Source organism: Syngnathoides biaculeatus, chromosome 12, assembly GCF_019802595.1.
Source record: "Syngnathoides biaculeatus isolate LvHL_M chromosome 12, ASM1980259v1, whole genome shotgun sequence".
Lineage (NCBI taxonomy): Eukaryota > Metazoa > Chordata > Actinopteri > Syngnathiformes > Syngnathidae > Syngnathoides > Syngnathoides biaculeatus.
Window position 1 is genome coordinate 9,078,815 of NC_084651.1, and position 26,225 is coordinate 9,105,039.

Consider the following 26,225-nt stretch of genomic DNA (forward strand, 5'->3'; position numbering starts at 1 on the left):
CCCCCTGCTCCCTCCTTTCACTGGAGATCACAATATCATCTGCGAACATTATAGTCCAAGGGGATTCCAGTCTAACCTTGTCTGTCAGCCTATCCATTACTACCGCAAACAGGAAGGGGCTCAGCGCAGATCCCTGATGCAGTCCCACCTCCACCTTAAATTCTTCTGATACACCAATGGAACATCTCACCGCTGTTCTGCTGCCCTCATACATGTCCTGTACTATTCTAACATATTCCGCCGCAACACCACACTTGCGCACGCAGTACCACAGTTCCTCTCTTGGTACTCTGTCATAGCCTTTCTCTACTTTTCCACATGCATCCTCAAGGCAAATAATGCGTCTGCGGTACCCTTTCTTGGCATGAAACCAAACTTTTGCTTGCAGATACTTACTTCTGTCCTGAGTCTAGCCTCCACTACTCTCTCCCATAACTTCATTGTGCGGCTCATCATCTTTATTCCTCTGTAGTTTCCACAGCTCTGGCCATCGCCTTTGTTGTTAAAAATGGAGACTAGCACACTTTTCCTCCATTCTTCTGTTCCATTCTTCAATGGATGTAAGATGTTTTTTGCCCACAGATTGATGAAACCAAATTGCGTTTGTAATATATTTTTGCATTTGTCTGCAGCTTTAAATTTTACATTTATTCATGCTTGTGATGCAGAATTACATCTGTTTCTGTCAGTAGCTTGTAAAGCGAGATTTAGTGAGCGAGAGGAAAGCAGCGCATTGGGTAATCCAATCGGCATCGATTTTAATCAAGATAATGTCACTCATCGTCTCATTACAGGCCCGGAGATTCCAAAAAGGGGTGAAGAGAGCACTTATCAAATGTGCCACAGGCGTGTTTGCCGTAACGCCGACAAGCGGCGCCAGTCGTCGGTGACATTGCCGCACGTTTGCCCTGGATGTCGTCGACAAAATCGGGCAAACGAAACAGGAAATGTGATCGATTTTGGGTGGCACCCAGTTGAAGTGTCCCCATTTGTCCCTCAGGAGGCTTTTCTTGAAAAGAAACTCCCTTTAATTACTATACAACAATGCAACTATACTTGATGGAGCGAATACTCATGAGGATGTGCTTCTTGTGGATTGCCCCCTCGGGCTCTAAGTATAATTACAATTAAAACAGCAGCAACATTATCCCTCCCCCCCTCCCAAAAAAAAAGTCAAAAACAAAGAAAAACAAAGTTTGATAAAAGACCAAACTAGCAAGTAAAAACCTAACAAACCGAACAAAAATTGTTGGCAAAACAAAATATCTTGTTTTTAAAAAAGTCACGTTTGACAAAATTGTCAAAAAGAAAAAATATATAGGAGCATCACAATAATAGTAATAATAAAACTACAAATATATTGTTTGAGTGTAAAATACAAACATATGAAGTGGAAAAATAATATTAAAAAATATACTGTCTACAACAGAGATGCAAACTTATGACTAAATGTCAAATTGTTTTGTCGAAAGGTATATGAATATATGACAAAAATACAACAGATCAAAATCCACAAATATAAAATATAAAAAATTGTCGACAAAATAGATCAGGATGCAAAACATATATTAATGAATTTTAATTAATTAATAAGTAATTATTTTTAGTTGACAATTAATTAAATATATATAAAATTGTTGAGAAAAAATCTCAACAATATAAAAAAACAACCAAAAATATTGTTAAATATAACAGTTTGGACATAAAAAAATTTAATATTTGACAAAAAACATACATATTTTGAAAAAATAGACAAAAAAAATTCTAAAAATAATGATGTCACACTTTCCCAAAGATGGGAATTTTTCCCCTACAGAAAATGTCCTTAAAAATTAAACAGGTGAATGAATTTCATTTTAAATGACATTAAATCAGTTAGAAAAAATATTTAAACAATTTTATAGTTTGTATTTGCCTTCCAAACTGTGGCCTTAAAATCAAGAAGCCGACCAAGCAAGGACCAACAGACTGAGGAACCGTTTTTATTTATTTGCATTTATTTTTATTTATTGTGCTTCTATGTATGCACTCACACAGAGGAGGATCTCCAATTTCATTGTAAAGTTTCGTATGATGACAATAATTGGTATTACATTTAAGATACATGCCCAAACTTGGTTGCTGGGTCACCGTAGCATCCCAAATCTGTCACTGGAGTCACCCTATATTTTACAAAGTAGCTAAAAAGAAACCCCCAAACTCTTCGTCTGATATGTATTTTTTCATATCAGCACCGGGCGTTGTTCAGAGTGTATGCGGTATCGTACCAGGAGGCACTCCACTCCCATTGAACCAGAACAGATGACCTTTTCATTGCTATGGATTTTTACATTTCTTTCAAAAAAAAAAAAAGAATACTGCCTTGACTTGTGCGATTCGGAGTAATAAATTGCTTTTGGAAGATAACCGCTTGATTTATCGAAGCCCGCCACTGTCTGCCGAGTGCGAGCGGGCCCACTTAGCGGGGCAAATTGAACTTCTGTTCCGCCGGGCCTGGTTGATTTGGACAGATTCGGAGCTTTTAATCGGGGAGAAAGGTTTATTACCACGGCCGCCGGGTCTACGGTCCACGTATTTAAGATGAACTATATTCATTATGAACAGATTTCTCTTTATAGGCCAAAAGGAGCAAACAAAGAAATGTAATTTGGATCAAATTGAGTCATTCCCTCCCATTGACGGAGAAAAAAAAAGGCTTCATCTCGTTGCCATGGTGAGCACTTTCATCGTCGCAGCGGAGGCACCGCAGGTAATCTGTGTAATGTGTGTGTACGAGTCACGAACCACAGCACCTGTTTACTTTTTCCTTGTTCTTTCGCCAGTAAACTATAATTAACTTCGTTCTCTCCCTGTTAATAACAAATCATAATCAATAGTAAAATGAATCCAGTCAGTTAATCACGAATGTCTAATTGAGTGTGAGAACACCAATTAAGCTTAATTGGCTGTGAGGTGTTTTCCCTACGCTGATGTCAGCTTTTGTCCGTGCAATTTTGAAATATTAGGTGAGAAAAAGCCCTTGTTTTTTTTTTAGCAGCTTGAGTAGACGACGTGCCAGTGGCCCTCCGCGTATGTCCGATAATTACATGCAAATTGTGACAAATGTAGTCCAATGAAAATAACGTCACTATTATTATATCTAAAAATAAATAGATATCCTTTAAAGACTAAATATGTTTTCCAATTAAAAAAAAAAAAGGAACTGAACTCACTCCTTTATATTTGTTAACAATACGTTCATACATGGTGGCGCAATTGGAAAGCGTTGGCCTCACAGTTCTGAGGTCCCAGGTTCAATCCCAGACCCCCCAGTGTGGAGTTTGCATGTTCTCCCTGTGCCTGCGTGGGTTTTCTCCGGGAACTCCGGTTTCCTCCCACATCCCAAAAACATGCAACATTAATTGGACACTCCAAATTGCCCCTAGGTGTGATTTATCTTGATGTGCCCTGCAATTGGCTGGCAAGCAGTTCAGGGTGTACCCCTCCTCCTGCTCGTTGACAGCTGGGATAAGCTCCAGCACTCCCGCAACCCTGGTGAGGATAAGTGGCAAAGGAAATGGGTGCATGGACAATACACCCCACAGGGGTAGGTGGCTCATTACCGTAATGCAAGTCTGTGGTGTTTTAGTTCCGCATCCGCTTCTCGGTATTCGTATGCAAACATAATCCCCAGCAAAATTGTGTTTTCTACCTATTTGTATGATTAATAATGTGGGTTGGAACACACATAAAAGGAAACCTATTTGGGCTCTTTTCAGTTAAGATGGAAATAAATGAGATTTTACATGGTTGTGGTGCGCTGCCACAAGTGGGTTTGCTGATGTCATAAACTCAGCTCTGGAGGCCTTTTTAAATAGATGGAGGAAGCACAAACTGGATGCTCTAAATTGCCCCTAGGTGTGATTGTAAGTGCGGTTGTTTGTCTTGATGTGCCCTGCGATTGACGGGCAACCAGTTCAGGTTGTACTCGTGCCTCCTGCCCGTTATTAGTGGGATAGGCTCCAGCACTCCCGCAACCCCCGTGAGGATAAGCGGCTAAGAAAGTAGATGGATGGATAGACATTCATACATACAAAGAAACAAAATGTCATTTTTAAAAGCTCTCTTTAAATAGTCTGATTTTTACCTCCAGTATCACAGGTGGGTCTGTAACTAACCCCGCTGTAAAAATAAGCCTTTACTATAGATGCCTCCCCCCCCTGCAGTTAAGTTAATACTCACCTCCTAGCCACCATATGGAGAATTTCTGTACCTTGTGTCAGTCAAATATACATATAAGGTGTCAGTCTGGGCAAAACCTTAACCTGATGAAGCCAGACTGGATCAATTTTGTCATTTTCGGGCACCCAAACATCTGAAACGAGACCCGAAACAAACGTGGCCTTGTCGCCAATAAAAATTCACTCCGGGAAAAACGCGAGCGTCATTTATCGCACACGTTGATAGCGGCGTAGTATCCCAGCAATTAGACCAAGCTACACATTTTCATTCCGTGCACATACCACGTCACATGCTGGCTGGTGTCAGAAAAGAACATTTATTTATCTCGACACGCTTCGTCATCCTGGCGCAGGTGTCTCTATCGCTCGCCGCGTTTAATGTCGCCGCAATCGCTGCGCAGGGTTGTAATTTTACAACGGAGATGGAAAATCAACACTAAATAAAGCCCACGGACGTATTTCATAGTTGTTATTACAAAAACAGGGAATAAACCATGTTATTGTTTTCGGTTTTTTTATTAATGTATTGAAAACCCAGCCGCAAACGTTATCAATTTGCTATGTGAGAGAACTGTAATACCAACAACATCAACGCTAACGCTGATATTGTAATACTAATTAATAGTTATAAATCAATACATATTATTTTAAGAATACTGATGTTAGTCCTAAAAGAAACAGACATCACTCATGCCTCTAATAATATTACACATTATTATACAAATGCAGTTGATTAAAATGTAATAATGCTCAAAGAAAGATAGACACTAGCTAATGTAAAATAGTGCTAAAATATTTTTTTTATTTCATTTAAATAAAGAAATATATTTGTAGCTTGTTTTTATTACACAAAAAAAAAGATGAATTTATAAGCTACATCACATGCTTTCCTTGGACAACTGCGATACGCTAATGCTAACAATACCAACGTGGATTGTAATACAAATGCTTGTAATTTAAAAAATTAATAAATAAATACCTACCTACTTAATATATTCTAGCATTGTACTTCTGAGGGCCAATTTACCAGGAAGCCATTCTCAAGCTCATGGGCTGTGTTAACATCCGTCAAATGTAAACAAGCCACCGCAAGGTGCCTCGTTGTCTCCAAGCAGGAAGCCGTGTGCAGCCTTTGTCAGGCGCTTTTGTAAATATTGTCAAACACAGCCGGAGGCTTAAGGTAATCGTAAGCGCTCTCGCCGGGAGCGCCCTGGTCTTCTTCTTCTTCTTCTTCTTCTTATGACGTACTTCCCTCGAGTACACAGCTCATCAACTCACCTCATTCTGGATTTAATTCAACTCACAAAAAAAGGGCAAAGTTGTGATGTCATGAGTGAAAAAAACAAAACATAGGATATTAGGAAAGTGGAGTTGGGAGATTACAAAATTTTTCATTTTTGGGTGGGACTGTTGTTTGTCTCTATGCGCCCTGCGATTGGCTGGCAACCAGTTCAGGGTGTGCCCCGTCTCCTGCCCGATGCCAGCTGGGATTGGCTCCCGCACTCCTGCGAGCCTCGTGAGCATAAGCGGTTCAGAAAAATCAATGGTTGGATAATTTCAAGGATTTAAAGGAAAGTTGTAATTTTACTAGATAAAAGTCATATTTACAAGATTAGTTACATTTTTTTCAAGGAAGGGTTTATATTTTCCAAGAAAAAAAAAGTCTTATTTTTGAGTGGTAATAAAAGTTGCAGTTTTACAAGGTTAATGTCGACATTTGAGTTGAACATCCATCCATCCATCCATTTTCTTTTGCTGCTTATCCTCACGAGGGTCATGGGGACATTTAGAGTGTCCAATCAATGTTGCATGTTTTTGGGATGTGAGAGGAAACCAAAGCGCCTGGAGAAAACCCACACAGGTACGGGGAGAACATGCAAACTCCACACAGGTGGGCCCGGGATCGAACCCAGGTCCTCAGAACTGTGAGGCCAACGCTTTGTCAGCTGGTCCACCGTGCTCGTAAATCACAAATAGTTGGAAATCAATCAGAAGAAAGGCATGATGTTAACAAACATTCTAATGATGAATCGTGCGATAGTCTACAAAATTGTTAGCATTGATAGGTAGACAAAATTACTTTAATAAATTATTAGTTAACTATTAGTTAGTAAATATTGAATTTTCTGTCCTATGAAATGAAACTGGATAAATTACTGGATAAATTGTAACACGTGATGACATATCATAGCTCACTTTTTGGGAATTACTGTCTTGTATAGCAAACTCTTTTTTTGGGGGGGGTACAGTATTTTTATCTTCTTCCATCATAGATGTAGATATTAATGAGCATGCGAGTAACACATCGTGTATGCGTGTGCGTGTCAGATAAATGAACCCCTTACGGTGATGTATGCTAATGCGTGCGAGGGTTTTTTTTTTGTGTGTAATTACACTGTCATGTACTTCCGCATGACGTCTGTGTTCCATTATTCTCCGGCGAGAGGAGCCAGTATTGTTTTATTTAATCTCTAATATATTTTTATAGCCTTGGGAATGGAAAATCTGCTGAACATCAATTTTACGAACTTTGTATTCTTTTTTTCTTGTGTCCTGTTCATGCTCACACACACAAAAAGATCTCACTAGTTTGCGTCCTGTTAATATCACTTAATATCATTTCGCTATTAACCTTTGCAATCTTTGTGTGTTTTGTGCAGCCGAGCAAGAAGGACGCTCTTAATTAATATCAGCGCGTTCCGCTCCTGCCTTTTCATTTATTATGTCATAAAACGAATGAAGGCCAAAAAGGTTCCAAAGTAAAAGTATGGGGAAAAAAATTGTTCTGCACCAAAGTGTAAAGCGAATCGGACCTGATGCGCAAAACAGTAACATAATGTATGTAAATTCTCCTAATATTAGAACTTTATTCTCAGAAAATGTAACATTTTTTTTCTAAACGATAATACTATGACTGCATTATTGGAAAATTCAGACACCTTCAGTAAAAAAACAATATTCTCATCATATTGCAGCTTTATTCTCAGAAAATGAAGACTTTTTCTTTAAAAAAAACAAAACTGTTTTAATGTTACATCTTCATTCTCGGAAAATTAGTAGTTAATTGTCATAAAAATCTAACTTTATTTTTGGAAATTTCTTACTTTTGACTTTTTCAACAAAAACCATCTAACAGAATTCTGACTTTATTTTTGAAAATCAAGAACTTTTGCATTAAATTATTCAAACTCTATCCTGAATTTATTGTCATAAAATTACACTTTTTTTATAAAATTAAGATTTTTTTTTCAACCGCAATAAAAATCTCATAATATTCTGCCTTGTTTGAGGAAAAAGAAAACACTTTTACCCAAAAAATTCACATATTTTAACCATGTTCAGAAAATTAATACAAAATCCAAAATTACAGAAGCGTATTGCTACCACACCCAAAAAAAGTTTGCAATTCCATCTGCAATATTACTTGTTTAAAAAAAAAAAAAAAGTTTATTCCCAGGAAATTCATTCCACCGCCAAAAAAATATTGCAATACTTCAAATTCATTGTGAAAAAATTATAACCCTATTTTTAGAAAAGGAAGTGTTTTCCCACCCAAAACGTTTATTTAACGGCTTTATAAGTCTAAAATTAAGGCTTTTGTCACAAAAAAATTAGCTGACATAAAATTCCCACTTTATTTTTTTTTTCTCACACCCAAAAATTCTCACATTATTGCACCTGAATGAGACAAAAAAAAAAAGTCGGTCTGATTTAAACTTAAGTGTGCTGTGATCCTTTACCTGAAAAACGGAGTGTGTGAAAGACTTTTGTTGTCATGTTACTTGAACAGAAGCTCATTATGGGATGTTGAGCTGCTGTCAATCAGAGAACCGGCGTGATTCATCTCTGGAAAAGCAAATTTTGGGGGGGAAGACAAGCACTTAAAGTGTTTTGTTTATTTTTCCTTACGTTCTTCATTTACATCTTTCTTGCATCGCGTCATCGTCCGCAGAGGTCAAAAATACAACGAGCCGACATTTTGCATTGTTTCTCATTTGTTTAACCTCCGGTGACTCATCAGACTTTGGCCTGCTTCAAAGCAAACAGGCGGACTTCCCGTGCAATTTCAGCTATTGGTCCTCGAGAAATTTTTTCGTATCCTTTTGTGATACACATGACCACCATATTTTGTGTCAATTGGTGAAACAAGTATCTGGGGCGAACTTTCTAGGAAGCGCTCCAGAGTAAGTTTTTGGTTGTCATGTTGCGGACCCCATAATTGGGTACCCCTCATCGGCATTTCTTGTCATTTGTTATGGTGTAAAATAACTAAATGATTCTGTGGCTTCTCGAGTGTTTTGAAAGCATTCATCAGCGGCGATGATGATGAAGTGGGCCATTTGCTGTCCCATTGGCGTAACTTTATGTGCTGTGCTGCACGGAATTAGTCAGGCACTGAGGGAAGCAAACATTGACGATTGGCCTCCATAACAAACAAGTATGTCTGCTAATGTTTGCATCATGTGATTCATTGCGGGGCCTTGAAAGCTTATTTTGTAACGTCTGTTTCAGTCCTTAGTGGAAGCGAAATTCTTTCTTTTCAGGCCTTAGGTTATTCTGAGTCTGTTTTTAAAGTGATCCAGTTCACTTGAGTCGACGCCGTTTGGCAGCCGCAAGGCACCGACTTGAATTTAAATAGATTCAGGTGAATTATCCGAGCCCAGGGTGTTTCTTCTGATTAAAAACAATCTCTTGCTGCAATGTTTCAGTGAATCCAGTCCAAGACAGCAAACGGACTCCAATTAATTCTATCTGTTGTGTTCCCAGAAATTCTGCCAACTCAAGTCAGAGAAACAATTCACCTGTCTGGAGTTTTCCTCTTGAGTCCACTATCTTGACTTTGCCAATAATTTGTCTGAGTCTGCAGTGGGTGAGCAAACTCAACCCGATGAATTAATTCAAAAGAATCATCTGGATCTGTGATTTTTGCAGCGAACCGATTCAAGCATATTCTTTGTATCTGTGCCCACTACATTAGTAAGTTAACTAATTCTACTGAATCGACCCATTTCAAAGTATTTCCCGTGAGTCCACCACCTCGGGCCGGTGAACCGATTCAAATAAGTCACATGAATCCAGGGTTTTTCAACTGATTCAAATGAATCATCTGAATCTGCGGTGTTTCTGGTGAGTCACCAAAACGAATCGAGAAGTCTGCAGTTATCTTGTTTTTATTTTTACGGTTTTTCCTCATTTTCTTTGTGTGAGTGTTAACGTGCAACACTTTTAAATCTCATTTTAGGCATTCTTTGCACTTTTTACCAACATATTTTATCTTATCTTTTTTACCCTTGTTAAAATTTCAATCTTTCTAACTGTGAAAGCTTGGAGAAGCCACTTCAGTGTGTTCCAATATTGGTAGGCATATGCTGTTTTTGTTTGTTTTCCTAATTTGTCATCAAATCAATGTTTAGATGTTCCTTTTTAAAGATGCTCCACAGGTTCTCAATAGATTTGAGATCAGGGGATGATGGCAGCTATAAAATGAGTTTTTCTACCTATGTACCTATAAGAGCCAAAGTGTAAATTGCATTTCTTGCTGCATGGGATACTGCTGTGTCTCGCTTGGAAATTATACTCTCAGTAAAATAGACCACGTCAATCGGGGAAAACGGAATTTATTATAGTAGCGTGTAGAGACTGAGCTCTGGCCCAAGTAGGGAAAAACCATATGTAAGTGGCACCCCCTGCTAAAAAGGATTATTATTGCCGATAAGCGTTTCTCTTGTGAGATTGGTTAACAGTGGCTGAAATACAGCTATTATGACTGTAAACTATTGGGGAATGAACTCTTGAGACCTACCCCAAACCCCCTCCCCCCTTCCCCCGCTGGCTTAAATGCCTGCTTGTTGCTCATGAGTGGCTTTTCAGCAGCTGCTCTCATAATCTCACGCATTTGCGTCTTCTCAACATGTCCTCCACCTGAATGAACCCGTGATGCCAGATCTCCATTGGCCCGGACTCCCGGCGGCACGCCAGTCAGTCACGCTGTAGACGTCCTCCCTCCGAGTGGGCACGTGGGAATGCTTCCTCTGCTATTAATTGGTCGTTGGTTAATTACAGACTGGAGACACTTCTCAAGAGGAGGACGCCTGAGAGGAGCCAGAACGGTAACATTCTGGTATCGTCCTTAGTACTGGCGAGTACTTCAGTGCTTCATAAATGTATGCATCCCTAAAAATACTATAAACGTATTACCGTAATGGATAGGTTTCCAATTATCTTGTGTGTCATCGAGGTCAGAGAACACAGGTGATAGGTGAAGCGTGAAGTTTTTTTCCATTGTTAATTTATACGATTGGTCTCAGGGAATCCCGGGTTTGTGGTGATGTCATTGGAAACCAGTCCTTTCCCGGCCTACAGAGCGCACCTGATTATAAGCCTCACCCAGTACATTTGTAAAGGAAATACCATTAGGTACATACATACGCTAAAACCTTGCTAACGCTAGCGCTGTGCTAACATGGCCGGTTAAAAAAATATATATACACTGGTAAAAATCCCTGAGACACGGCAGTAACACGCTAGCGCAGCACTAACAGGGCCGGACCGGTAAAAGTGACTTCCTCTGCACATATATTCCACCGGTCTCACTCTTACCTTTTCGACTCAAGTGCCCTTTTACGGCCCTTAGGAAAAAAATGCACAAATTAGCCGCATCACCGCATAGCGTGTGACAAAAGACGCGGCTTATAGGCCGGAAATTACAGTAATTAGACTGTATTCACAGTAAACACCATTCCCTATCTTTATTCTAAAGCTCAATAAGTCAACATTTTGAGGGCTTTCCCAAACACAAAAACTCGTGTTTGTTTCTCGTTGTCTTTAATTCAGCCCCTACAACCAATTAAACGTAGCAATATGAAATTTGGTAGACATGACAATCATGACGACAGGACTAAAAAAGAAAAAAAGTCTCAGGGAACCATCTTTGAAAACACGTTGACTGATGTCATGAGCCAGGCTTGACCACGGCCAAGAGGGGCGTGGCCACTGCTCTGGGCAGTTACAGGGGTCACTGCTCACGGCTGTTTCACATTGGGACTGTAATTAGACTATGTATTTGAGTTGGAGTTTTTGGCACAGTCGTTTGCCAGTTCGTTGTGCCCTGAGTTTGTGAGTTGCATTCACTGACCAGTAGGAATCTCCACCACTGAAAATAATGTAGCGTTGAGCTATCCTCGTCACATTGTTTCTGTGGCACCTCAGCTTGAATAAAACTACGCCTAACATCATGTCCTCGTCTTGGAGTCCCGCATTTGGGTCCAGCCCCGCATCGGAGGTTCGTTACTGGGTGTGCGCAGACTATGACGGTTTGATAGCTTTAACTCTTATTATTTTCATATATTGAGCATTATGCATTTGAATTTGAAGGCAGTGTTTAGCATTGAAAGTACAAAAGTCCACTTTACACCATTGTTGCTGGGTGTTCCGTGGTCTCATAAATGATGATAATTTGTAAGATTTTGTAGTGTTATTGGGAATAGTTTTTTTGCAAGTACAAAAGTACACAGGAGAAAATCTGAGCAAATCATTCCAGCTAGCAGATGAGGAGCCTTACAGTCACGTTTAAAATAATCATGAGCAAAAGCACAGAAGCTCCCATTCTTGTTGCACAAATGGCGAGAACAAATTCTAAGTCAAGGTCAAGGCCCGGATTTTACACTTTGGAGATGAATGGGGAATGGACAAAAATTGAGAAAATCCTCATTTAAAGGAAAAAAAGGGTGAGTGAGAAGGAGGAAGAACAGATGACTCACGCAGTAGTTCGACCAAAAAGATTTCCATTGTCATCCATTCCCAAGATGTGAATATGATAAATATGAAAAATGCTTGATTGTACTAGAAGTTGTAATGTGGTTAAAAGCAGTCACCTGAAAAGTTGAGAGAAGATAGGGTGGGGAGGGAGGGGTAGAAAATACTTGTGGATGCTAATGTTGGTGTCTTGCCCTCACCCAGGGGTGTCGAACTCATTCTTGTCACGGGCCAGATTGTCGTTAGAGTTTCCCTCAGAGAGCCGTTAGGACTGTGAAACCATAAAATTGTTGAATCGCCTCATCATATTTACACATGAGAATAATGAACTTGTCTTGTAATTAGAAATCAAGGCTGTTGGTTTTTAAACTATTTTTTTGGTTTGGTCACACAAAAATGCTTGCAATATCTCAGTGTTTATCATTTATGATCTCACAATTGGAAATTTTATTGCACATTTCCCCAAAGTCATGAAAGTTGACCACGGGATTAGCCTTCGCGGGCCATATAAAATCATGTGGCGGGCCGGATCTGGCCCCCGGGCCTGGAGTTTGACACCCGTGCCCTAGCCAAAACAAAAACCAAGAGGTGGAAACGAGCAACCGTAAAAAAAAGAGAGAAGATGCAAAAATAGTCTGAGCCATAACACAAATATTGGCCATCTTTTGATGTTAAACCAAAGGAATTGGCTTCACTTTTCCAAGGTTTTGGAGGCGGTTGGTGGATGTGTCCTTGCCTTAACCAACACGAAAACCAGAGGGCCCTCAATACATTTAAAAAAAAAAAAAAAACGAGCTATTGTGAGAGTAAAGAAAGAAAATCCGCCAGAACCCTTGCACAAACATTGGGTGTCACTCGATATCCATCCCAAGAAATTGACTTTTATTTTGATAATTTCCCCCAAACCAGGAGGAAAACCAGAGAGCCTAAAAGCAAACAATTGTGAAGCTGACGACTCAGCTGGTGACTCAGTCCACAAACATTGGACGTCTTTTGATGTCAATCCAAACTCAAGAAATTGGCCTTAGTGTTCCGATAATTTTGGAGGGAAGTGTGCACGACATGACTTTTCCCTTGATGGAAATCAGAGAGTTGACAATAGGTGAAAAACAAGCAATCGCTAAGAGGTGGAATTTATGAATGTTATTTTCTCATCTGACATTTTAAAACTAATACAGTCACAAGACTTCATTAACTCGGCAAACTGATTGACAGGCGAGCATCTTTCGGCCAGTCGACGAAGGGTGAATTTCAAATACGGTGGCGCCGGCGAAGCTGAATTATTTAGCAGTAAAGGCGATTCTGAGCAGGGTGAATATTCCAAATAATGGTCTTGACGAGTGGCGGCATGGAAGTCAGCGATATCCTCGGGGGGTGCTCGTGTTTTGCCTCTTGAAGCCTCTGCTAGGCTGAAAATCAAAATCATTCCAATGACCTTGTCGGGGACAAAAGACACATACTCTCCTCCAAAAGTATTGAAACGGTAAGACCAATCTCCCCCCCAAAAAAAAAAAAAATCCACGTTTGTGCAATTGCACTAATCTTATTGCCATGTTCTCTCTGTTTTATACGTGCTTGTTTTTCACCTGTTGACAATTCTGTAGGGAACTGTAAACGCGGCCCACACAAGCCTTTGTTTGTTTTGACAATTAATCGTGTGATTTCCCGTTGTTCCGCGTCTCAGTTGTGAGTTCTTGACAAGTTGACATTTAGCAGCAGGGAAAATTTTTACTTTTATGACGGCGACATTTCTTGTTGTGCATTTTTTTTTTGTCCCCCCCGCCCCATTTGTCATCATTCAATAATCTGTAAAATGTCAAACTTCTTGCTGAATTCAAGCGGGGCGTTGCAGTGGGTTTAGATAAACATGCGCGATTATATTCGCTATCTCCTAAAACTACTCAAATGTAACCGGGCGGTTTTGCAATTACGATCGGATTCCCTGGGCAGATGTATGTAATCTCATACAGTAGCTCAATTTTTGCCGCGCTGCAGTAATAGAGAGATTGTGTCAGGTGCAGTCGGGAGTCACTAAAGCAAGTTTGTAAATTATGGTGGACCCTGAAGAGATTAAAATGGATGTTGCCATAGTAGCAGTTTTTTTTTTTTCCGGAACACTCGGCTGACAACCTCACATCTCCACTTCCTCAACATTACAATGTTCATCGTGGTCTCCTATGTAGGCTGTAATTTGTCTAGGGCTTGGAAAAATGATTTATAAATGACCTTTTTACCTTTTAATAAATTGTAGAATTGTGTTTTATTTAGGATATGCGGTACCAAAAATGGATGGGATGGTTGAAAGGATTTTACATTGACAATTGCTTCTTCTTCTTTTTAATCCATTCATCCATTTTATTTTGCCGCTTATCCTCACTAGGGTGGCGGGGAATGCTGGAGCCTATCTCAGCTGTCAATGGGCAGGAGGCAGGCTACACCCTGAACTGTTGCCAGCCAATCGCAGGGCACATGGAGACGAACAGCCACACTCACAATCACACCTAGGGGCAATTTAGAGTGTCCAATCAATGTTGCATGTTTTTGGGATGTGGGAGGAAACCGGAGTGCCCGAAGGAAACCCACGCAGACACGGGGAGAACATGCAAACTCCACACAGGCGGGGCCGGGATCGAACCCAGGTCCTCAGAACTATGAGGCCAACGCTTTACCAGCTGATCCACCGTGCTGTCCTTTTTTTTAATTTTTTCATTAGTACCTTAGTAAATTTCCTTTGATTCTTTGAATTTTTTTGAGGCCTAAATATGTTACTGAGTTGGTAAAAGCGTACAACATATACATCACCATTTGGCTTAAATTAAAATGAATATGATTGTGGTGTCCCTTCACCCTAAAGCCAGCTGGGATGGGCTTCAGCTCCTTGCAACCTTGAAGAGGGCATTTGGGGATTTGTAAAATTTCTTTTTACTTTTTTATGTTTTTTTTAATTGTATGTGATTTTATTTTGATTTGGGAAATATTATTTTTACGAAGTTCTTCTCAGATTTTGTGGTTCACAATGTACCGGTAAATTATTTTTTTCAACTGAAATGCATTGGATTGTACTTCAGAATGTTCTTTTTTTTTTTTTTTTTTTTTTTTTTACTTTTGCTTGTACGAGTTGGCTGCTTGGTTATGAGAATGAAGGATCTATGTTCCTTTTTGTCCTGAAGCAATTTTTCTGTGTTTTGCAGACTGCCTCTGTGGTTATTTGTATTATGATGGATATTAATTGAAAATAGCAGACAGGTGAGAGAAAGAGACGTGTGAAAGGACAGAGGAAAAAAAAAACTAAATACAGTGGAACACTCGAAACGAAGCAAACAAACAAACAAAAAAAAAAACCCAATAAGGCTACTTCTGTGTTACCTTGGAGTCTGGTTTTAAATGAAACATTAGTATTTACACCCTGTGAGTGAGGGGCTACTGCAGGCTGTGTGGAATAGAAAAGGACCAGAACAGAAAAGGCCAAAGGTAGTCAAACTGGAGGTGCAGTTGGAGTGTGTGGTGGGAGTGATGATGTTATATCCAAAACAACTGTAGGAGCTGAATACAAGAGAGGGGGGCACTCCAAGAATTCTTCAGTGTTGTTGCTATTGGAGATGTATAAAAGCCCCACATAGAGCAAACGAGACATCTGGATTTGTGTTTATAGAAGCATACAAGTGAAATGGCACTATTATATTCGCACGATGACGCTCGGGACCGATGCCAAGGGATCCGAGGCAGTTCGTCAGCCGCCACCGAAGCACCCCAATTTTTTATATATATATTTTGTATTCGTAATTTGTTTTTAAATCCATCCATCCATTTTCTTAGCCGCTTATCCTCACAAGGGTGGCGGGGAGGGGTGGAGCCTGTCGCAGCTGTCACTGGGCAGGAGGCGGGGTACACCCTGAAATGGTTGCCAGCCAATCAGGGGACATGGAGACAGACAACAGTCGCACTCACAATCGCACCTAGGGGCAATTTAGAGCGTCCAGTTAATGTTGCATGTTTTTGGGATGTGGGAGGAAACCGGAGTGTCCAGAGAAAACCCACGCTCACGACCTCAGAACTGCGAGGTCAGCGCTTTCCAGCTGACCCACTGTGTCGCCCTGTTTTTACATTCATCAAAAATTGCTTTGTATTGTTTTGTTGTGGAGTTTGCATGTTTTCCCCGTGCCTGCGTGGATTTTCTCCGGGTGGGCACTCCGGTTTCCTCCCACATTCCAAAAAACATGCAACATTAATTGGACACTCCAAATTACCCCTAGGTGTGATTGTGAGTGTGGCTGTTTGTCTCAACGTGCCCTGCGATTGGCTGGCAACCGGTTCAGGGTGTAACCCGCCTCCTGCCCGTTGACAGCTGGGATAGGCTCCAGCACTCCCTGCGACCCCTTGTGGGGATAAGCGGCAAAGAAAATGGATGAATGGATGTTTTGTTGTAGGTGGCACGATGACTCAGCTGGTGAAGCATTGGCCTCACAGTTCTGAGGATCCGGGTTTGATCCCACCCCCATCTGTGTGGAGTTTTTGCATGTTCTCCCCGTGCCTACGTGGGTTCTCTCCGGGCACTCCGGTTTCCTCTCACATCCCAAAAACATGCAACATTAATTGGACACTCTAAATTGCCCCTAGGTGTGATTTTGAGTGCGGCTGTTTGTCTCGATGTGCCCTGCGATTGGCTGGCAACTAGTTCAGGGTTTAGCTCACCCCCTGCCCGTTGACAACTGGGATAGGCACCGGCACTTGTGAGGATAAGCAGCAAAGAAAATGGTTGGATGGATGCTTTGTTGTATTGTTTGTTCTGTCTTTTCCAACTGTGGTCGTTTCTCATGAGCCGTGGCACAAACGCAATTCCCGTGGTGTATTTGTTCCGGCTCTTCTGTCTCTTTGTTCCCATTTCTGCTGTCCAGCCTATATTGCATGTCATGCACAAAATGCACTTGTATAAATTAATTATGCCGGCGGCTCGCCCGCTCAGGGTGCCGAATGCGCGACGGACTCATTTGCTTGTATCACATGGACACAGCAAAGGTTTGACTTTGAAGCCAAAAGGAAACACTGACTCTTTTGTCACCGAAGTAATCTCGGCCTCTAAATATTGCACTCTGTCTTTATTTGAGAGCCAATAATCCCCCCGGAGAATTTTGGGAGATGACACCGGGGATGTTTTATCCTGTTCATCTTCTCTCTGGATCCCTTCTTCTCTAAATATACCCAGTAGGTTGCTCATTACAACCTCTCTCGCTGCATTTCATTACAGCCTCCTTCCACATGCATAAACAAAGCAAGATGAAAGAGAAGGTTCGCTACCCAGTGTTTATCCACGGCACATCCACGGTTCGTACCTATAACTCTCCCATAGTGCAATCACACACCCTATGTTTATTGTTTATTTTATTGTGCATAAACAGGAGTGGCTAGTCTCAGTGTAAATGGCGGATGACCGTTAATCTAAAACCTTTGTGATTAATTACTATGTACAATATGAACGTATATACTACCCCTTTTCCATTGTATGGTAACCAAGTACAATTCTAGCCCGCTGCTGTTCCTTCATCATATGGTGGCTATTGTTATGCCACGCAAAGCTTCAAGAGTGATTCCCCCCAAGACAAACGCGTGATTGTTATGCCACAGACGGCAATGGGGGGCATTGTTTTAACGACATAAATATGTGACGATAATTCCACACATACAGTAACTTTAAGGATGATTGTTTTGATGACATTAGCGTGTGATTGTTATGCTCCACCTGGCTTTGTGAGTCATCTTTTTGATGACATAAGCACGAGGTTGTGCGGACACATACAGCTATAACCGTGATGGTATGTGCGGACGAGTGTGTAATTGCTCTGCCACACGCAGCACATAGATTTTTTTTTTTTGACAGGACAAACGGATGATTGTTATGCCACGCACACCTTTGAGAGTGATGATTTTTTACGACACGGGCATTTGATTGTTAGGCCACACCTGGCTTTACTATGCTTCACATATGGTTAATTGTCATGCGAATACATCCAACGGCGCCTTGACATGCAATACATGAGTCATTTTTTTCTTTTGTTTCAATTATTTTACTTCATTTCAGAATGTGTTGTTGGCTGCGAACCAAAACTGGATCGTTCTCTGACGTGGGACCTTGTGGCAAATCAGCTGCAGTGCAGGTGGCTCGACGGAGACAGGAAAAGAAGTTCGTAAGTTGTTTCTCGATTACACTACACCCAATTGCTTCCTTTACACGTGACTTTCCTGCAGCAATCCTTCTCCCTGATCTGCTCTTGGATTAATAAAAAAAATGTCGTCATAAAGTCAGCAGTCTGATGTAAGGGTCCACAATTCCATAATTTGACACATAATAACTGACTTCCATCCATCCATCCATTTTCTTAGGCGCTTATCCTCACAAGGGTGGCGGGGAGTGCTGGAGCCTGTCGCAGCTGTCACTGGGCAGGAGGCGGGGTACACCCTGAACTGGTCGCCAGTTGCTCTCACAATCACACCTAGGGGCAATTTAGAGTGTCCAATTTATGTTGCATGTTTTTGGGATGTGGGAGGAAATCGGAGTGCCCGGAGAAAACCCACACAGGCATGGGGAGAACATGCAAAGTCCACACGGGCGGGGCTGCGATCGAACCCGGGTCCTTAGAACTGTGAGGCCATCGCTTTACCAGCTGACCTACCGCGCCAGGGGACAGAGACGGACCATTAAAATTTACCACTGCACAAGGTCTTGCTATGTTATTTACTTCTAAATGGCAATTCCTAGAAACAACTTGCAGTGAAGTGACTCAAAGAGTTCGTTGGTTGAACAACTTATTATTTACTTCGAGGAAAATCTGGTGGAACGATGGCTGACACAGACGTTTGGTTTTTTTTTTCAAGTGGAGTCAGTAGGTGTGTGTAAGACAGACAAGCGGTGAAGGGAGAGCTGTAATCTATTCTACGGTCTGAGCGGATATTGATGGTGTAGCACTGTGCAATTACAGTGACAAAAATGTGGGCGATGATTTGACCACAAAACGTCGGTGTGTATTTCAAAAATACCAGAACATACCAGAAAAAGTGTGGATTGGAATCATCTTTATTTTGCCAAGTATGTCAAAAACACACAACAAATTTGTCTCTGGTAGTTGCAGCTGCTGCCCTAAAACATTCATAGAAAACTTTTTGAAGGCCGAGTCATGAGTTGAACAACCTTTCCAGAATGGTCTAATACCAAAATATGTATTGTGTGGTGCCAGGGGCTATGTAGCCGGGCTGCTGATTAAGTTCCAGCTTCATCCGCGGTTGCCATGGAGACATTCCGACGTGGACCCGCAGCACTAAATGAACGCCGATGTACCTCAACGTATTGTATCCTGTCTCTGATTCAAGGGCTGACTCATTTCATTTTTCATTACATTTTCCTCCATTGAGAAGTATATGAGAAATGATCACTCAGTGAAAGCAAAACTACGGTGGCTGTAAAGTGCAAAACACGAGTCCAAAACAGTGTACAAGTCAATGTAAAACTACAAAGTACTGTAGTATTAATACGTATAAGTCATTGCTTGGTGACTGCAGATCCTCAGAAGGTGCTTGACTCAGAACGTCTAGAAAAACTGTAAATATTTATTAAATTATTATTAAAAATAGAGGTGGCACGGTGGATCAGCTGGCAAAGTGTTGCCCTCACAGTTCTGAGGTCTCGGGTTCGATCCCGGACCCGCCTGTGTGGAGTTTGGATGTTCTCCCCGTCCCTATGTGAGTGCACTCCTTTTTCCTCCCACATTCCAAAAACATTCAACATTAATTGGACACTCAAAATTGGATAAACTGTGTAAATTGGATAAATTGCCCATAGGTGTGATTGTGAGTGTGGCTGTTTGTCTCTATGTGCCCTGCGATTGGCTGGCAACCAGTTCAGGGTGTACTGCGCCTTCTGCCCGTTGACAGCTGGGAAAGGCTCCAGCACTCCCGCCCCACCCTCGTGAGGATAAGCGGCAAAGAAAATGGATGGATGGATATTAAAAATAGAAATGATACAGTGGATTAATTGGACGCTCTAAATTGCCCCTAGGTGTCATTTTGAGTGCGGCTGTCTGGCAACCAGTTCAGAGTGTACCCTGCCTCCTGCCGGTTGACAATTGGGATAGGCTCCAGCACTCCCCACGATACTTGTGAGGATAAGCGGCAAAGAAAATGGATGGATGGATATTAAAAATAGAAATGATAGAGTGGTGATCGATAAATCCGGGCTTCGCCTGTGTGGGTTTTCTCCGGTGAGTCCGGTATCCTCCCACATCCCAAAAACATGCATTCATTGGAGAATCTAAATTGCCCTTAGGTGTGATTGGTTGTCTGTCTTTATGTGCCCTGTGATTGGCTGGCACCCAGCCCAGGGCGTACCCCGCTTCCTGCCCGATGACAGCTGGGATTGGCCCCGGCACTCCTGCGACCCTTGTGAGGACAAGTGGCTCAGACAATGAATGGATGAATTATTGAAAATATTAATGATAGAGTAACACATATCAAAGTAATAATTATAGCTCGCTAGGCTGTTTAGAATGACCACTTGGGCACTACCCAATAAAAATGAAGCTACTGGTCCAAGTAACTGTACTGAAGCAAGATGACTCAGTCTTGTTTTCTACCTGTAGAATGGAAGCCACACGTATGCTATTGGTGAGGGTTATTGATCACCACGTGTTCATAAATGTTCCCACTGCCGCTACGATCTCTCATGGAGACAGGCACGGCGCCACCACGAAAGATGACTAGTGGTTCCACCTTTTATAATCCGTCAGTTGTTCACCCCCCAGACGCCATCGGTATCAGTCACACGTACAATGGCGGCACCTATATAGAATGTGTTATGATGATGGAAATAGCCGCTCATGGCGGGGAAAAATATGGGTTTTCAAGGAAAGGCCACCCGTCGGTGCACGGAGCTGTCAGTAACTAACGGAGTACCTCCCCGCAGGGGTTACTCAGCTCCTATTTAGACTTTCGATTGACCCGCAGAAGAATTATAAGTAAATGCGCACAAGACCGTGCAGTATATCTTTATTAGGACCTTCAAAAGTTGGCCTGGTAGCCAGAGGCCAAGCGAGCTGTGCAAAACGTGCTGGGAGTTGTATTGTAACACAGCTACTTTTCACATGTAGAAAAAAAAAAAACTCATCTCCACTCTCCCGTATCACTCAGTGTGATGTAAAGTGTGGAGTTTGAAGCTACAGAAGGGCAAGGTAGCAAAAAAATAATAATAATAATAATATGACGTCAAAATCTCCTTGCGACTTGTTAGCGCTACACTGCGGCGGTTTGACATCGGTCATGTGCATCAGAAAGAAAGATGAGTCTTTGTTCGCAATTATCTGTTATATTAGCCGTGGAATTTGTGGAATTATTTTTGGGGGGGTGGAAGCTTTCATTTGGAAAACAAACACAGCAAATGTGGGTTTTGACACACCCTTATATTCTGCTAACACAACGAAAAGTGGGCATGTTTAATACCGTACTTTTAATAGCTGTTGAAACACCTGCGGCGGAACGGTGGTTCAACAGCTGGTAAAGTGTTGGCGTCACAATTCTAAGGACACAGGTTCGATCCCAGCCCCGCCTGTGTGGAGTTTGCACATTCTCCCCATGCTGTGTGGGTTTTCTCCGGGCACTCCGGTTTCCTCCCAGATTAATTGGACACTCTAAATTGCCCCTAGGTGTGATTCTGAGTGTGGCTGTTTGTCTCGATGTGCCCTACGATTGGCTGGCAAGCAGTTCAGGGTGTACCCTGCCCATTGACAGCTGGGATAGGCTCCAGCACTCCCCGCGACCCTCGTGAGGATAAGCATTGATGGATGGATGAAATACCTGCATCTGCCGTGGGTGTAACAAACGGTGTCGATGTTTAAATCTTTCTAAAGAGAATGGGTGCCCCATATACCTGACAGTTGTGAGAAATGTTGTGGGTGTTGTTGAACCCTTCACTGAGAAAAGTCGGGGGTGCAAAATTCGCTGGCTGTGTTTTGTAACTATTTTTTTTTTTTTACCAGGAAATAAAATAGCACAGGTTGAAACTTTTTAATACAAGAAACGCCAAATGTGTGGGTTGTTGAAGCCTTTGCCCGGAAAAAGTTTGGGTGTTGAAATGCATGCAAAGAAAGTCTCAAGAGTCCATTTTCAAAAAGACACAGCAAGTCTGTCAATGTCCTTTGAAGCGGCCATTTTAGGCTAAATTCAAATTATCATTAAAAGACGCTCCCCACTTCCAGATTTGTCTAATTGTTTTCACATTTGAATTTAAAGTATAGTTAGTAGGATATATTACTATACTTTGATTATTGTGTTTTATTCAGCTTTTGAGCGCGTTATCCAGTGAGCTATTTTGCAGCTCTTGACCTTTTTGTGCTCAGTCCTGTCAGACGAACGTGGCGGTGCAACGCCACTTCAGCTCCCGCTGCCGGGAAGAACCCAGTCATGTTCCAGCTTGGATGTTGCACCGTGACCTTTTCACCATCCCTCACGAGATGACACCTCCTTGTACTTAAAAAACAAACAAAACAAAAAAAACCCCACTAAACAACAACAAAAACAATGAGTAGGTGGATCGATCGCTGCCTATTTCGATTTGTGTAAATTGTTGGGTATCAAATATTTTGTTGAAGTACTTCAGAAAGTGGTGTTTTGTTTTTTAGAGTGGAGAGAAAAGTTTCTGTTGCTCAGTCTGTTGTTGTCACACTAGTGAAGGCTTGTTTGCATTCAAATTATAAAAGGCAAGTGTGTGTATGGCCGTGTGGATGTGTTTGAAACAGCAGACAAGACTTTAGTGCCCCCTTGTGGGATAAAAGAACAGTCATCAACACGGATGGATCATTTTGGTTCCATAGTCTTATATAAATAAATAATAAATGATGAATAAATATCGTATTTTATGATTATGATGCAGGTGGCACGGCGGAGCAGCTGGTAAACCGTTGCCCTCACAGTTCTGAGGACCTGGGTTCAATCCCGGCTCATCCTGTGTGGAATTTGCATGTTCTGCCCCGTGCCTGCGTGGGTTTTTCCAGGCACTCCGGTTTCCTCCCACATCCCACAAACATGAAACATTAATTGGACACTCTAAATTGCCCCAAGGTGTGAATATTGTCTGTCTCCGTGTGGCCTCCGATTGGCTGGCAACCTGTTCAGGGTGTACCCTGCCTCCTGCCTGTTGACAGCTGGGATAGGCTCAACCAGTCCCCGGGACCCTCGTGAGGATGAGCAGCAAAGAAAATGGATCGATGGATTATGATGCAATTTTTTTTGTGATTGACTGAGAAAAACAACTTGCATTTCAATCCCCACTAGTACCTGCCGTAACGTGTGTAATGAGGAAAGTCCGGTTGCAGGTTGTTGTGGTGAGTCAAGTGTATCCAGTCTTACTGGGAAATGTGCGGGTGCAAGATAAAATGTGGTATTGAAGGCTTTACTCAAAATAAAATTATGACTGTTCAAATCTTTCACCGGGAAAGGTTTGTGTGTTCAAACACTCAAATTACCACAGGTTGGATGATAACTGAGGGTGTTGAACCCTACTTTAGGGAAAGTGTGCACGCTCAACCACCCGTATCCCTTGCAGGTGTTTGGGTATTGAAGCCTTTCATGGGAAAAAGTGTGGGGTTTGAAACTTTTCACTGGAAAAAGTCGGGGTGTGACTCGCACACTCAAGAGTGTGATGAAAAGTGTGCACATTATTGAGAAAAGAGTCAGTGTTGAAACAAACGCATCCCTCTCAAGTGTGACAAAAAGTATGGGTGTTTAATGCTTTCAACAGAAAAGTGTGGGTGGTGAAACACCCACATACTCGTGAGTGTTCCAAAAAGTAATGTATGGGTTTTCAAAACAACCACATCTGCTGTCGGAGCGACGGAAAATGTGGGTGTTGAAATCGTTCCCCGGGAAAGGTATGAGTGTTGAGTCACCTGAAGGTCCAATGAAAAGTGTGGGTGTGGAACCCTTTCACAGGGAAAAAAATGTGGGGAAACAGTCACGATACAAGAAAAATGGTGCTCTATAGCTTTCACCAGGAAAAGTATGGGTGTTTAAAACCTTTCACTGGGAAAAGAGTGGGTTTTATAAACAGCTACATCCCCTTGCCTTTGGAATAGACATGTATTTTTTTTTACCTTGAATAAATCCATATTAAGATAAGTTCTAATGTGTGTGTTTATATTTGTATCCCAAGACTAACGTAAATGACTTGTCACTTGAATCTCATGGACTGTTTGAACCCCATAAAACCCCAAATGTATCATATTTGAACGCAAAGGTGTGATGAGCCCCCAGGATGATGGGCTGCAGAGCCAGGGAGCAGCGCGCATGCGCAGTGCATCCAGGGGCTCGGCGGCATTCGGAATCGGTGCTGAAGTGGGGCGGATGGACGGAAAAGCGGCACCGATGGACGTTCCGCGGCGAAATCCCCGTTGACGATGCCCTCGGAACGGCGTCGGGACACCGTCGTGTGCGCACCCACCACCCCGGGACACTGACAGTCCGAGACAAAGCGGTAAGACGACTATTTGTTCGTGCGCACTCTGAATCCGAGGGCACCCACACCACCGGCGGCGGAGGAGCTAGCTCGGCGATTAGCATTCTCTGCTAGCTCGCCCGCTCGCTGCCCTCCCTCCGCCTCCTCCCAAAGATAGCGGCTCTTGGGCGGCTAGCGAGTGACAGTGATGGTGCTGTCGCTCGAATAATATCCGTCTCTCCCGAGTCGCTGGGCCCGGGCGGCGGGTGCTATCTGATGTGTTCGCGTCAGCGGCTAGCCAGGGGAGCTAATGGTAGGTGTAGTAGTGGTAGTAGTAGTAGTTGTTGTTGTTGTAGTAGTAGTAGTAGTAGTAGTAGTAGTAGTAGTAATAGTTCCCTGTTGAGAACAGGTTCAAGAGATAGGGGGAAATAGAGCCCTTGAGGTATGTAACACATCCACTTAAAACATAGCTTCTAGTCCAAACAATCCATTTTTTTCACCTCCTTGGGTGACCAGATGAGAGCACCCCATAGCGTTGTGTCACACAGGATCAACATGGTTCGGGTTCAGCTCATTCACTTTTTCACCTGTGTCCTTATCCAATCCATATTGTATATACAATATTGCTCCAAAATCTCATCTCACATTGTCAAAAGTCTCTCAAGCTGTTCGCCATAGCGGTCACACATGCAACAGGACAGGATATCCACAAAATAACAGGCTGAGAAAGTAGAATTTTGCAAATTGCATATGGGTTGCAGAGTGTTTGTTTTGCAAAACAAATTGCGTGACATTGCATACAGAAAATCTGGTCAAATTACACCTTCAAATTACAGTAAAGCAGGAGAATTATATCTTCTAAACCCTTTTTTTCATCTACTATCGTTCTCCAATGAACCTTTCCGACAGGCGATCTTCAGCTCTGCCCCCCTTAGCAACAGTTGCCATCTCCCACAATCTTCCAAAATGGCGACTGAACAGAACAGGTTTGACGTGGATTCTCTCTCATGTATTCCTGGTAACATTGCGGTATGTTTTTTAGCAAATGCGGCAGACTTGTCCAGGGGGGTTCTCCAGAGAGGTCTCAACTATTTCACGCAAGGATATGGAACAGCGGAATTAACAACACGGAATTAAGATTTTGGACAGAGCAGGACAAAATGTCAGAGTTACATCGAAATTTTGGCGATTGATGCAAAAAAGTTTAACGCCTCACAAACTTCATATTGAAATCGTACTTACTGCACATGTAAAGCAGAGTGAGTACTTTTTACTTGGAAATATCACAAGTAATGTCATTGTAGTCTTTTGACCTGGCTCATAATCAAACCCATTGCTCTGTCTTAAAAGTCTGATGTGATACAAATAGGCAAATAGATATTTCTCTTCCATGACATCGCGCATTTACTTATCACTAACCCGACTCTTCGGCATAAAACATGACTCACTTCATTCAGCAGGTCAGTGATACCCTAATAAAGTCAAAGTTGTTCTCCTGTAATGTATAAAGCACTTAGAATAATGCAATCAAACTCAGAGGACATACTTCTCCCTCCCTTACCTTTGAACATACAGCATTGTGTTTGTTGATATTGTCCACATCTAGTTGTAAATGCGCTCTTCCACGATGACGACAAGACGGGCGTCTCAAGCCAGGGGTTAAGACAATGCGGTTATCTGATTGGCTATTATTGTACGAGTGATTGACTGGTCGGAAAGGTCCATTGATTGACAAGTTCCAGTTAAAAATATCCAACAGCAAGCTCGTACAGGCCAAA

The 26,225-nt window shown here is 42.0% G+C and overlaps 1 protein-coding gene across 1 annotated transcript in view; it reads left to right on the plus strand.

The window, feature by feature from the left end:
- The window catches only part of rgs17 (regulator of G protein signaling 17), a 72,944-nt gene that overhangs the window by 23,273 nt on the left and 23,446 nt on the right, over positions 1-26,225 (plus strand). Inside the window, exons 3-4 of the mRNA XM_061837186.1 lie at positions 18,052-18,153; positions 24,250-24,486. The gene's annotated coding sequence lies outside the window, so the exon portion shown is untranslated. The remainder of the gene's footprint in view (positions 1-18,051; positions 18,154-24,249; positions 24,487-26,225) is intronic.